Below are 14,617 nucleotides of genomic sequence, written 5' to 3'. Positions count from 1 at the left end.
GCAGAAAGGTAAGGGCTGTGCATAAACACACCAAGAGAACTATAAAAGAATTGGAAAAAAAAAAAAAAAAGCCCCATTTAAAAAAAAAAAAAGGACAATCCTGGCACAAGAACTGGTTATTACCAGAACTGATCGTGAATAAATTTAGGCTGAGTATTACAAGGAGGTTCCTCATATTTAGCACAGTATAGCTTTGGAACAGGCTTCTAATTAAAGTCGTGGGTGAAAAGGCCCAGCTGCTTTTAAGACAGAGCTCCATATGTCTACAACTGTACGATGAAGCCTACAAGAGCACGAAAATAAACTTGATGAATAGGGAGGGCCTTTCCTATCCTACGTTCCTAAGAGAACAATAACTGTCAAGCAAATAACATCATTCTGATACAGCTCTGAGATATAACCATCTGTGAAGCAACACCAAGCAATAATCAGACCAGAAAATGCAAAAACACATGAATACCACAGCAGGACAAACTTTGCCAACAACAAACTTCAGAGTATCTTTTCACAGAACGTCTTAGACTCAGAACTGCACTTCCTGTCATTTCGTACCAGAACTTGCTCCTTCTGCAAACAAGAGGAGCACAAAGCATACCTCAGCATACTGCTCACACCCAAATTTCACAGCACTCCATACACTTGATCTCCATGCTGCTAAGCAGTCACAGCATCCTGCACACACACAGCAGATCACCTTTCCAAAAGAGCATCACCTCTAACACACAACAGTCCCTTTGTTTGCCGCAGTCAATCGCTATGTTCAGCTCAGGCAGGATAAGACAAAACTGGCTGCCAGCTGCTTTGCTATTGAAAGGCTACAACAGGCACTATGCACACATCATTAGCCAGAAAGCTGCTGCAACCACAGTGGTCCAAGACCACCATGGTAAGGTGAGAACTATTTACAAGACCATATTCAATCAAACTAAGCACAGCAGTTTTAAAGAGCAGATGGTCTTTTAGGGACACCAGCCTTTCAACCTGATTGACATCTAAAGAGGTACTTAACGAAGTATGCTAGCTGGTCTAATAAAGAATATTGCCTCCACCTGCCATTCTTTCAGGCAAGGAGACAGTTTCATCCTATTGGGTACATGCTCAGCAGAGCGGACCCTATATCTTTATTATTGCAATGTACCTGAAATTGAAAAGACAAACGGTATTGACTCCACCTGCTAACTCAGAAAGCTGCTGATCACACCATGCATCCCGCTGTTCCCCTTCTCAATGCTCATACTGAAATGGGACCACTGAGGGAATTGCAGGAAAGAGCAGTGTGAACGCTCTTCAGGAATCATACACATAAGGCAAGCCAAACAACTCCCTGCTATTTCTCATGAAACACAATATCAAGATACTCAAGGAAATTGCCTGGGAGCAGCCAAAACACCAAATGATGGGAAATATTTTTTCTATACAATACCAAGGTTAAATTGTAGTAGCCAAAACCCAATTATTTAGGTAAGTACTTAAGACACTTTGAGAACAGGTTCTTCAAAGCTTTGACATCAGTCTGTCAATGGCCGTACTGCTACACCAAAACACAGGCTGCTTTATAGCTAGTTTTGGTGCCTTCCCTTAATATCCCCTCTCAGACACTTCTGAAGAAAGGACAGCTCTTACATTCCTGTCAGGAGACATACGGCATGTAGTTTTCCCTTAAATAACACTCAATTTCACTTCAATGTTTGAACTTAAAAACAACTCCTTTCTTGCAGTCGATTTCCTGTATCCCTAAGCCCTTGCAAAACTGTTGTGTCTTAACACACAGAGAAGTTTAGCAGAATGAGAATAAAACTTGTGTCTGAGCAGAGAAGTTTATGTAAGTTGTCTTTTCTGGGTTTTATTCTCTCGGTGAAGCACAGAGGAAGGTGACTGCAAGAGAACATTTCAATCCATTCTCAGTTAGTTTATATCACATCACAACATTTTCCTCCACCATTTTAGTACATCTGCTTATACCAGAATACCAATGCTTTTTTAGACTTGTCATCAGAATAGCACACACTTACATTCACCGTAAGTGCCTGCAGATCTGATTTATAGTATATTCCAGACATATGACTGTATAATTCAGACAAGCTTAAAAAAAAGTATGCTGAAAGAAGATACTGGCAAGGACTTCCCACTGGCTCTGCTCAGCGTAAGAGGACATATTTTTACTTGACCTACACTACTAATCTCAGTAAACTGGACGTTAGCAACAGATGCAAAGCTCAAATGACCACTTTCAAATCCTTAATGCAGCTCCACCTTCAGCCACTGGTCATTTTTCTTCTGAAAGTAACAAACTGATCTCTGCTTCTTGGCCTCTGTAACAGTCTCCTCTTAATCCAGGAGCTGATCTCTCTAGTACCAGGAAGTGGGATCCCTGGCCTTGACTTGAGCTGCATTGCTTCCTATCACAAACAGAAGGGCGTACATTGGGATATAAAGACAAATTTCAGAACTAAGTTCAGAGATTGTTCTGATTATTTTGCTGAAGGAATAGGTAACAAATGGCATACATATGGTATTTTTGTAGTACTACATTTTGGCCTTTAAAAATTGACATTCAGTCTGACCCAGAAATCTGGCCTAAAATGTAGGACAAAATCTACTCAAGCCAACTTTCATTCTGAGTATTGCAAAACTGCAAGCACACAAATTGATTGAAACATAATTCACCCTTGCACAAACTTCAGTTAAACTGGAATAGAGTGCGAATGTTTTGTAACACAAAAGGTCTTTACCCCAAGATAAGTATTAAGAATAGAAACACTGTAAGCATTTTAAAGCAAAGAAACAGTTGCCTATAGAAAAAAGCTCTCAAAAACATTCAAGTAGTAAGAACCCACTGATCTCAATGAGCACCAACTTAACCCTCCTCTGTTTCTGCCAGGCTTCAGCCACGGTAAATTGACAGAGCTTGCCACCAGACATGCCTGCCACTATCCTATGCTGACCCCTGGCCAGGATCCAGCACGCTGGATGATTTTGCTGTGCCATTGCAATGACAGCAAGCCTGTGTCCCAAGTAGTGAAGGGGTTTTTATGTATGTTATCTGGAAACAATACTTTTTGAAATATCACCTTTGAAACATGAACGGGCTCATTCCTGTATGCAAATTCTGGATCTCAATCATAGCTGTTTATGCCAAGTGTCAGGCTGAAAGTCACACAAATTTGCAGTTGTAATAGCACGTTTATTTTCCCCTTCTTGGTTTACATTTAATACCAAGTTCAAAGACCTACATGGGTCATTCTGGCAGCTGGTACAATCACATGTCAAGTCATAAGCTAAAGACTCTCATGACAAAATGTGACTTAACAGAGGTTCACTCATTTAACAAGCAGTGGAGAAAGAAATCTCCCTCCCAGAATACAGCCTGGGCGAGCTACTTACAGGCATGGTCTCAGCACCAAGTCAGAACTGTTCTAAGAAGCACAAGTCAGCCTGATCACACTGCTCTCTCTTCAGTATTGTCTACCAAAGAAAAGGAAATGCAGAACACTATGCCCCGTTATAACACAGCCTATGGACTGGGAACAAACGATCTAGACAGTCACACTGCGACTTGAATTCATATCCCAAACTCAAATGCTAGAGCTGAAATCAGTTTCTTACTTGGATACCAGAGTAGCTGATCCCTTGACTCCTCAGGAAAGAGGCTTTTATGTGAAGTCTTTATCATCTTTCTTTTAGTTACAAGATTTCTGTAGGATCCAGTACAGTAGATGCTTTCCCTTCAGCTTTACTTCTTCCAAGGGTACTGTACAACTACTCTGTTCCCTCCCAAGATAAGTTCACAACAATTTTTTCCTGAAATATGCTGATGCCATCAAAAGAAAGGTGAACACCTGACATTTTCCTTTCTTCGCTTCATCATTCTTCCCTTTTTTCCTTGGCCTAGGGAAGGTTTCACTGTCAAAGGAGGCATGGAAGACTCAGCAGTAAGAGAGAACTGCTGCAACAATTACCTAAAATACAAGGTCAAAAGGGACACACACACAAACCCATGCTTGCTACAGAAAGGGCTATCTTGTACTTGAGTAGATATGCTGTAAAATAACTTCTATGCACAGCAAATGTGCACACAAGAGGAAGGTTATACATAAAAACATTCACATTCCATGGAGAAAACCTAATTATAAATAAAACGGGTTGTGTAGCTTCCACGTACTTGTAACTTCTAGTTTCTAACTTCATAAGTTTCTCTACAATGCTGGAAACACTGGATTTTGGATTACCTTTTCTATTACAGTCTATATCCAACAAAGAAGAGAAAAGTAAGACAGATTAAAAAAAACTACAACATTTGGCAAGAAGCAATCACACACGAGGCTTTCACTGTGGCTGTGGCACATTCCCACTTCTCCACTGCAAAAGCAAAGCTGTCAGCTATTCTATACACTCATCTCCTCAGTCAAGCATTCAAATGGGGACATAACATTTCATGCTGCTCAAGAATGAGTTTTGCAGAACAGGACAAACTATTTATTTTTTTTTTAATCAGAGCTGGTGAGGCCCTGGCACAGGCTGCCCTGAGAAGCTGTGGGTGCCCCATCTCTGAAGGTGCTCAAGACCGGGTTGGATGGGAGCCCTACCCATGGCAGAGTTCGAACCTTTAAGGCCCCTTCTAACCCAAGCCATTCTGTGGTTCTGTGATGACTTACTAAGTCAGAACAATGTATTACCACATACACAGTCTCTAAAAACACTCAGAAGGCAGCAAAAGAGATGAAGAGAATGATTTCCATTAGCCAGGAGAAGATGCAAGGCAGCAAGAGTCGTGAGGCATTAAGATTTGTTAAGGTACAATCAAAACCAACTCTCAGAGAAAGAGGAAGAGGGTTAACATATGCTTTAAATTCACATAGCATGTAAGAGCATGTGGGTTGTAAGGCCAATGCTAATCGTGCACATAAGGAAAGCAGTAGCCCTTTGCTTATTGTCCTCTCAATCTCCCCTAAAGAGAAGGGATTTGCATTTGACCAGCCAGTGAATCAAAAGCAGCTGGCAGCAAGGAAAGGGAAAGAGACATGCGGCCTCAGAGAGGACGCTCGCCTTGCAGCCCGAGCAGCGGTGCAGCAGGCACGCCGAACCCCCAGCACAGACTGCTGCAGCTCCGACCACGTCCTGCGCAGACACTGAGCACACTCTCACTGTCATCCCAGTGTAGACGAACTGCACAGATAGCAGCCAAACAAATGCTTAGCTATAACTACCAAAATGCAAGAGGAGATTTGATTTTTTGGACAACTGAGGGAAACTTCATTTACTATTTAGATCTTTACTGTGTGGGCAAATGTGTTAATTGAGATTTCTTGTGTAGCTACTGACATAGTGGAAACTTAGTGAGCAGCCAAAGAAGGTCCAAATTCTTAACTGAACACTTTCTCATTCCTAGAGTATGGCACTAAACTTGTTAGTTTTACACTGAGGTTAGACTGTCTTAATGGGCACACAATGTTTTCTTTCCAGGAATCTGAAGCTACTCCATTCACAAAATGAAGAGGCCTTCTCTCCATTAGTACGTGACATTAGCACAGACGCACAGTGTGCCCGCTGGCACCACATGTCACTCCAAGGATGTTTAACTGCAATGACAGCGGGCTTATTTTAATAAGCTGCAGTGTTTTGACAAGTAATGCACATGCTTATTGAACTGATACACATAATATTAATGCTATATCCAATCCAGATGACAACATTAGAAAATACAAAATAAGTGATTAATTACGGTGGGGCACTTGATTCCCTGAAGTAAGCTAGCAGCATGCAAAATGGTTGAGTTCAGTGACCAGAATCCCTCTCCTTTCCTTTCAAATTTAATTGCCATCACCCACTGGAAGCCAAAACTACTAGCCAGAACTCATTACATGCTGTGATAAAGCTTTAAGTCTGAGGAGTAAAATGTAAAATCCAACATTAATGAAGCAGCATTTAATCAGCTGCCATCATCCATTACACTTGTCCACCTACACAACAAAGTTACAGAATTAAACGTTGTGTGACAGATGTTGTCTGCCCTAATGGTAGAGAAGGAAAATAGTATTAAATGAAACAGTATCTTTGTATCTACCTACAGCAACACCAAGTCTTCTACTGCCTATGCTTGCCTATGATTAGATAACCACCAGTGAAGAGTTAGTGGGATGAGACCACCTGTCTTTATGCTACAGACATTGGCTATTGTGTTTCCTGTGTATTTTTCCAGTTAGTTAACTGTTACTATATCCCTCTGCACCTAAAACACTTGAACTCCCCCTCCACAGCCACGCCAGCGGCAGGTTCTTTCTTTTAGAAAAGTTTCTGCATGGATTTTAACACTGTTCTGTTCTCACACCCATTTTTTTTTCCTGTTGAAATGAAGGTATTTAACAGCCTGCACTTATCATTATAAACAAGTTCAGTGAAAAGCCTTTACGAGAATGAAGCTAAATAATCTTTATTAAATAATAAACACATGTATCATGAAATCAGGAATAATTCATATTGTATACAAACTGTTAGGAAACAATTTTCATAGCTTCAATGAAAAAAAAGCTGTTTACTTCACTGGTGTAATGAAGTTTTCTACTTTTCTCTTCATTATCAGCTACCCCTTTGCCACCTGTTCCTTCCAGTATCTGTCTTGCCAATTCCTCCCTTCATGGTGAAGAAGTTTCCAGATCTAGCTGCCAAGGAAGCCATGCTCCTCCAGTTCTGAAATCAGCTATTTCCAGCTGCCATTCCTCCGCTAGCCTAGGAGCCAGCACACACACCACAGATGAGACGTGGTTCTCTTTCAGCAGACACGAACAGAGGGAACTTCCAACAGCGCCCACCTTCCATGCCTGCTGGTGGTAGCTACAGCACCACATAAAGGACACCACACATCTTTCCTGCACTCCTTCCCAAAATCGCTCTGCCTGGTGACTGACTGCTTAGCTGCTGCACTTCACTTTTAGCCTCCTTTTTAAGCAACAAGGTATCTTAACACCGGAGAACCTTTCCTGAGAAGCGCTCCACTGGCCCCACCTTGCAGCAGGCAGATGAGCACCCAGCGCACCACTCCACGCTTGCCTCCAAGCATGCCATTTAGTTTTATCCCCTGAGATTGGTTTGCTGTTTTGATATCAGCCCTAAGACAGTCGTGGCAGCTGGAAGGTGGTCCAGATTCCAGTTTGTATGGTATTTCAAATGTATGACAAACTTTCAAACCAAGGAGGCTCAGTGCCACTCTCCTAGAGCAGTTTAAGGCTTGCTGGGCTGTAGCACTGTGTCTTTTCAATATAAGGAAATTCCAACATTGAATCTTAATGTTCTTCAACTGATTTGGATATTTGGAAAAGAAACCTCTGAGAATTCTGTGATGCAAACTGGGCGCTCCTTTCCCCTCCATAAGAAATTAAGCCCTAGAACTGAAGCTTACTTGCCAAAGCTGCAGGTTACTTATACACGTACTGGAGATGACTGGGAGTTGCTTGTTCAGACAGCCTGCGACACAAGGCAGCAACTGACTCTTTTCAGAGTCCCCATGCCTGCAGATGGTGAGAACAGCAGGGAAGGCAGGGCAGGGAGCCCCAGCAAGGCTGCTGACAAAGGGCCGCTGTTCATGTGTGTCTCAGGCTGCTAAGAGAGCAAGGATAGAGTGGGAGTGTGCAGGGAGGACAGAAAAGTTTAGATGCAACCTACAGAGCCAGGCTGCTCACTCTTGGTAGCCATGATCCTCAACACACCTGAACAAGAGAGTACGCTGCTTGCTTAGAAGTTGGCTTTGGACACTTCTGCAGCACTGCTGGTCTCCAGACAATACAGCCTCAGCTTTCTCCCTCCATACACACATTCCACTCGCCATCAGAACACAGAAGTGAGCTGTGTTTGCAGCCTCCCCAGTGACCCAGATCACAGTGAGATAATTAACCGCTCGTGAACAGCTACTTCATTGAAAACGTCTATTACTGTATCTGAAAAACTTCATTGCTGAACCTATTGAGCCTCTGAAGAGAAATTTAATACTGTTTCTTCAGATCAGTTCTCTTCTGCAACTCTTCCAAACTGTGATGAAAAAGCAAGGCTTACTATCATCTGAATTTGCAACTTCTTTTTCTTTAAAAAAAAAAAAAGAAGACTCTCCATTAGCCAGTTCAAGCTTCTGACCTGGCCACATACTATATGTGAAATAAAAATATCCCACTCTTACCTATAATTAGCAATGTCAATTACATTTCTTCAGAAAGCATTCATGCCATATTGACTATGAAACAGTCATCCCGCATTTCATACATGAAACTACATTTTTGCTTTTGGAACAGATTCATTAGCTAAAGCCAAGTTCAGTCCACCAAACAACATATTATGAGTGCAATAAAGATGTTCTGTGCTCCTTATATAAATGGATGTAGACGTTTCCAAGTTCTGAGACGCAATTAGTAGCTCTGAAGCACTTTACCTTATTCTTAAGTATGTTATATAATTTAACGTGTAACTGCTTTTGTAGCCAGTCACTGTTAACTGCTGGCTGTATTGCTAACATGCTTCCCCATGTTTTCAAACTTAATCCATCATACATAATGAAAGAACATATGAAAATGTAATCATTCCTGGCTCCAAAAGAAAAAAAGAGGCTGTCTTTATAAGACAATAAAGCAGCATACAATATGAATTAAGCATACTTACACCACATTTCGTTATACCAACATCTGACAGCTTTATTTATTAATACTAAGTAGAATATAAATCTCTTCTGGATCTCTCATCCCAATCCACACGCTGCTAAGAAGCAGAGAAAACAAATGACAGCCTAATCCACCATCAGAAAACTGTGGGCAAGAGTAATCATACAGTAATCCTACCTGGATGACTTTACTTCAACATGGGTGCAAGGTACGCATTTTCCAGACTGGGGAGCTGAGAATGTATGGAACCTAAAGGAAAAAGGAAAGGTTAATAGTATTATGACATTTATGTTGGAAACATGAAGTATCTTCATGTTTTTGTTCTAGAATCATAGAATCACTGAGATTAGAAAAGACCTCCAAAAATCATCCAGTCCAACCATCTACTTACTACCAACATTTCCCCACTAAACCATGTCCCTCAGTACAACAACCAAATGCTCCTTAAACACCTCCAGGGACCTCCGTGGGCAGCCTGTTCCAGTGCCTGACTACGCTTCTGGAGAATAAGCTTTTTCTAACATCTGTGGGAATACAAGGAAGACTATTCAGAGCAGAAGCTGCAGAACAAGATAAACAGCATGAGAAGGCAAGGCTGAGAACTAAGGACATCTCCAGAAAGAAGAGAAAAACAAAGTCAAGTAAGCTGCGTGATGGCCACATTATGACGACCCTGACTGTAGGAAGAGCATGTGGCTAGGAACGACTCATGGCTCTGATTGGATATGTGCCTGCATGCGTGGTTAAGGAGCGTTTGCGGAATGTTTTGTTGACATGTAAAGCCGGATTGGAAAGTTAAAAGAGAAAACTTGTGATGGTATGTAAGGGATGTTAGAACCTGTAATAAATGACTTGGATCGTTCACATCTGAGTCCGTGCGTCAGATGTTGCAAATATCCAACCTGAATCTCCGCTGGCACAGTTAGAGGCCATTTTCTCTCGTTGTATCGCTGTTACACAGAAGAAGAGGCTGACCTCAACCTCACCACAACCTCCCTTCAGGAAGCTGCAGAGAACAATAAGGTCTCCCCTGAGCCTCCTCTTCTCCAGACTGAACAATCCCAGCTGCCTCACCCACTCCTCATAAGCCTTGTGCTCCAGACCCCTCACAGCTTAGTTGCCCTTCTCTAGACACACTCCAGGGTCTCGATATCTTTCTTGTACTGAGGGGCCCAGAACTAACTCAGTACTCGAGGTGCAGCCTCACCAGAGCTGAGTACAGAGGAACGATCACTTCCCTGCTCCTGCTGACTGCACTATTTCTGATACAAGCCAGGCTGTCATTGGCCTTCTTGGCCACCTGGGCACACTGCTGGCTCACATTCAGCCGAGCACCAACCAACATCCCCAGGTCTACTTCTTCTACACAGACTTCCAGCCACTCTGCCCCAAGCCCGTAGCATTGCCTGGGGTTGTTGCATCTCTAAATATTAAGAAAAAAAAGTTCCTAAAAATCCTTTCTCTATGAAGCCTTGCAAAAAATAAGAAAAGTCAGAAGAGACCATTACTCAGGACATGGTGGTATGATGAGCTGCAAACTTGTTCTGCCTCCAAGCCTACCCTAGGCAAATTGGTCTTAAAGGAGTAATTTTTTTTTTTTTCCAAAATGGTTACAGGAAAGCTTCAAATAAATGGATACAGATAATGTGGATATGGATAAAGCAGTAAGCATCCATAAGACTTCCCACATGTACGGCAGGCACTGAGCAGTCAAATCAGTAGAAAACCTCAGGACAGGGCTATGCTTTCAATATCCGCATTTCACCATAGCCTTGGCACACCGCACATGACAGCAATCACATTGCTCATTTTATAGTTCCATGTGGTTTTGCAGTATAATTTGAAGTTAGTTTACAGATTCTTTCAATGATTATCTTTAAATATTGATGACATTCCAGATGTAAACAGCGAGTTCATCTCAAGAGCACCTCATTGCAGGTTTGTGGTAGAATTTACATCTAATTACATCACTGGCAATACTGCATGCTGTTAAAGAACCAGGAAAGTTCAAATTTTGGTTCTTTAAAGCTAGCAAGTTGATTGGGTTGATTTCTTCTTCTTCCACTAAAACACTCTTTTCTTTCTTTTATTAAGATACAACATCCCAAGCACTTCATGTGAAGCATGCAAACACTGAAGCACACCAGATTTCAAACTGACTGTACAGCCAGCTGAAGTGACAGAAAAGGCTGTTCGTTCTTTGGTCAAGCATTAGAACACGTGGCCCAGGGAGGCGGTGGGGTCCCTGTCCCTGGAGCTGTTCCAGAACCATGGTAATGTGGCACTTGGGGACATGGCTAGTGGGTATGGTGGGGTGGGGTGGGCTTGGACTCGGGGATCTCGGAGGTCTTCTCTAACCTTTATGATCCTGTGAGTAGACACGATGGGTTGACAGTTGGACTAGATGATCTTAGAGGTGTTTTCCAACCTTAGTGGTTCTATGACTCTATGACTCCATAACATACTTTAAGAAAGCACTGTTCAGGTTTTTATGCAGGTTGGATTTTAGCCTGACTTGTGATTTCATTTAAGCTCCCCAAGAATGGCGATGGCAGGAGCATCTTAGCCCTCACAACTGAACAGAAAAGTGACAAAACCAAGACACTGGTCACAGTAACAAGTTGTGATCCCAAGGGATTAAATATATTGAAACCTTTTTATAGTAGCTGCTCACCTTTTCTCCATAGCTAGCAATGGCGAGATAAAGTCCAATCTACACTTGATTCATAACGTGCACGGCTAAATCACTTCCAGTACAGAAGCTGTAGTCCCCAAAACTAGTCTGCTTAATGCTACTGTTCAAGAACATCTTTCCGAAGAGGGGAGGGAAAATTCAAGTCGTATTCCTTGCTAGCTAAGCATGAAGAATACAGATACTCTTCAAAAACATCCAATTGAAGTTTTGTACATCTTCAGACAAGCTACTTTTTGCTTTCTGCTGTCTTTCCTCTAAAAGTAAGACTGTTAGCTGAAGCAAAGAGCATGTCAAAATACCATTTAAACTTGGAAATTCACTAAAAGAACTTCGCTGAATGCCTCGTGGTAATCCTCAAAAGGTCCCGAAAAACCCACAAGCAGAGCCAGAGTTCTCAGACCTGCCACACAGCCAGCCAGGCAGGGCACAGAGCGAGTGGGCTGCGCTGTTCGGGGACATTAAGGACACTGCTCCGCGAGACTAATTTGACACGCATTAAGTAATGCCTGCTCCCTCTTCAGTACTACTACCAGGCAAGGAAATCCAAGGTAAGTATGATATCACTTATGATATAAATACCCACGATCCACTGAAAGCAAGTGTCAATTTATTCTGTCATATTTCTAAGATTAAAATTAGGAAGGGACAAGTGAATACACTACATTTTCCTTAATGAGCTATGTATAGCCGCAACCAGGATGAGAACTTCCCAGGAGATGGGGCAGGAAGAACACGCACACCCCGCAGGCTGGGATTAAGCTGTATTAGCACAACTGAGTGGAAAGCTTTCGGGACTCCCACATGTAATTCACCTTGCACTAGGTGGTGAAACTTGCTTCAGTCACTACAACAGCTTTCAAAGAGGTACACCAGGAGACAAGTAACGGACGTTTTGCAAGCAGCAAGACTGGATTTCTTCCTGCTTTTACTTATTATCATAGCAAGTTCTGAAATAACCCTTAACATGGAAGAACCAGTTTAGGAGGAAAGGTGCTACTGAACTACTTTTCTTATGGCCCTTCTGCTCCTTTCCATATGCTACAGATAAATGAAAGGCTCAAGCATGCCTTGTTGTTTGCTACATAAGGAGAATTCATCACAGGAAAGCACAACCAAAGTTTCACTTCTAGTCAAAGGCAGTGCTGCAACATCCTAAGAACAGATGCCATTTCCAGCAGTTTCCAACAGCATCCTTCTGAGAATCGCAGTGCTCCACGCACTCAGGAGAGTGCCAGCAGTTGGCACTTTGAAACACACTTATGACTGCTTCCTATCAGGATCTGGGGAGTCCTGTCAATTGTAATGAAATTGCAAATAAGCACCAGAAGTAATAGTACATTATTCTGCTTTCTTTGCACCTGGCTCTGACTTTTATATTGTGCTCTTACAAACTTACAGCGCTGGCACCTGCCTAATATGGAAATTAAATTCCAAATTGAGTGTTACAGCACAGAAAACATTTTACTGCGTACACACAAATGCCACACCAGCCCAGGAGTGGGGCCCATGCAGCATAGCCTCCTGTCTCTAATAGGGACCGCTGATGGATGCCTGAGGAAGAGAACAAGAACAGAGTAAACACAGAGCAACGCTTCCTCAATGCTCTCTGCCACTCGACAGCAATAAGCACCTTCGGGACTTCCTCTGTCTCCATTTGCATGTATACGTGTAAGCACAGAGATGGTCAAATCCAAAACTACTCTAAGTCCAAGACCATTTAGATCTACCTTTTGTCATTTAGGTTGCCACTTTACTCTTTGTCATTCTGATGAATAAACACACACAGCTGAAACTGCTGTGCCCCTTTCATTCATTCCCTGCCCTAAGAGATTAAATCCTAAAACCTAAATTAACTGTTGCTTTAAGACTGCTTTTAGAAACTGCATGTAATCACCCGTTCTGAATACAAAAAGACTTACTCAATCCAACAGTGACATTTAGCAAAATCCTAACGTTAATTCTAAGCGAGATCAGAGATTTAATCATCCACATCGGTGAAAGTATTGTTTATTCTAAATAAGTGAATAACGAAGCTGTAAATTAAGTCAGATCTTCCTGTAAATACGGCGGAGACATAATCACCTCTGTATTAAAAGGTCATGAAGGATGACACTAATACCTCATACCAAAATTCTAATTGCTACATTTTAAAAAGGACATCTCCAAAAGGCACTTTTAACAAAGAATGATGGCTATGAGCAGCTCTCCTTGAAACCAGGATCTTGAACAAGGGAAGCCTGAAATAAGAACTCTGAACCTCACTGAAAACTGTAGAAATGAAATGCTGAAATTCAGTGCAGAAGATCTCCGTGAGGCTGAAGGATGCCCGCCCCGAAAGCCCCTGAAGTTATTGCACACCACGTTCAGCAGAAAGGAGAGGCAAAGATGCACAGGGCTGTTTAGGAAACCAAATCAGAGAAAGCTCTGGAGATGCAGGAAGGGGTTTGTTATGCCAAGGACTGAGCAGCAGCAGAGCCCGGACCTCAGTGGTGAGGCACAGCGCTCCGAGTGCTGCCGCATCCAGGGTCATTTCTACTGCTCACGTGCAACTCGCCCAATTAATAATGCTATTTAGGGATGCTTTTAAGGCTTGCTCAACGCAGATTAAGCGTGGGCATTAACAAACCAACGAGGGGCCGGCTTCACGCCTGGGTTATGCTATTCTCAACCAACCTACGAGCACACCTCCCAGTACCGACAGCCGCGAATTAAAATTTATGGCTCTGCGAGCCCGGCTGCGCGCCTGATGTCCCCTAACATTCGCTCACATCCATTACTTCTCGGAACGAGCTCCCAGTGCCTCGCAGGACTCCAGGAGCCGGGCAGGGCAGCTCACTCGGCCCCGCGTCCCCAGCCCCGGCGGGACCCAGCCCGGGCCCGACCCGTGGGAGCTCCGCGGGGCCGCACTCGGGGCCGAGGGGCAGCGGGGTCGGGCGCCACCCTCAGGGGGCGGGGGCCATCTTGGAACCTGCCGGGGGGGCCGCGCCCCCAGCCCGCCTCAGCCCGGCGCCCCCTCAGGCGCCCCCCGCCCCGCACCTGCCTCGGCCGGGCGCCCCCGTCGGCGCCCCCGGGGCCGCGTCCCGCCCGCCTCCCCCGGCGGAGGCGGCGGCTCCTACCTGCGGCCGGGTCTCCCGGGTGGCGGCGAGCGCACCCCAGCCTCCCTCTAGCAGCGGAGCCGCGCGTCCCGGCTCCACATCGCCTCTGCCGCCGCGCTGGGCCGGGCCGGGCCGCGCTGGGCCCCGCCCCGAGGGGCGGAGCTCCGCGGGAGCGCGCGGATCCC

The 14,617-nt window shown here is 43.9% G+C and overlaps 1 protein-coding gene across 3 annotated transcripts in view; it reads right to left on the bottom strand.

Moving 5' to 3' along the window:
- The window catches only part of MPP7 (membrane palmitoylated protein 7), a 149,096-nt gene extending 134,497 nt beyond the window's left edge, over positions 1–14,599 (bottom strand). For 2 of the 3 annotated variants that reach the window (XM_021386558.1, XM_021386560.1), the window contains exons 1-2: positions 14,454–14,599; positions 8,820–8,891 (exon numbers count right to left, since the gene is read on the bottom strand). The gene's annotated coding sequence lies outside the window, so the exon portion shown is untranslated. The remainder of the gene's footprint in view (positions 1–8,819; positions 8,892–14,453) is intronic. The other variant, XM_021386559.1, reaches the window with a different exon arrangement.

This window comes from Numida meleagris, chromosome 2 (assembly GCF_002078875.1).
Source record: "Numida meleagris isolate 19003 breed g44 Domestic line chromosome 2, NumMel1.0, whole genome shotgun sequence".
NCBI classification, from domain to species: Eukaryota; Metazoa; Chordata; class Aves; order Galliformes; family Numididae; genus Numida; species Numida meleagris.
This window is presented reverse-complemented; position numbering and strand designations above follow the sequence as displayed.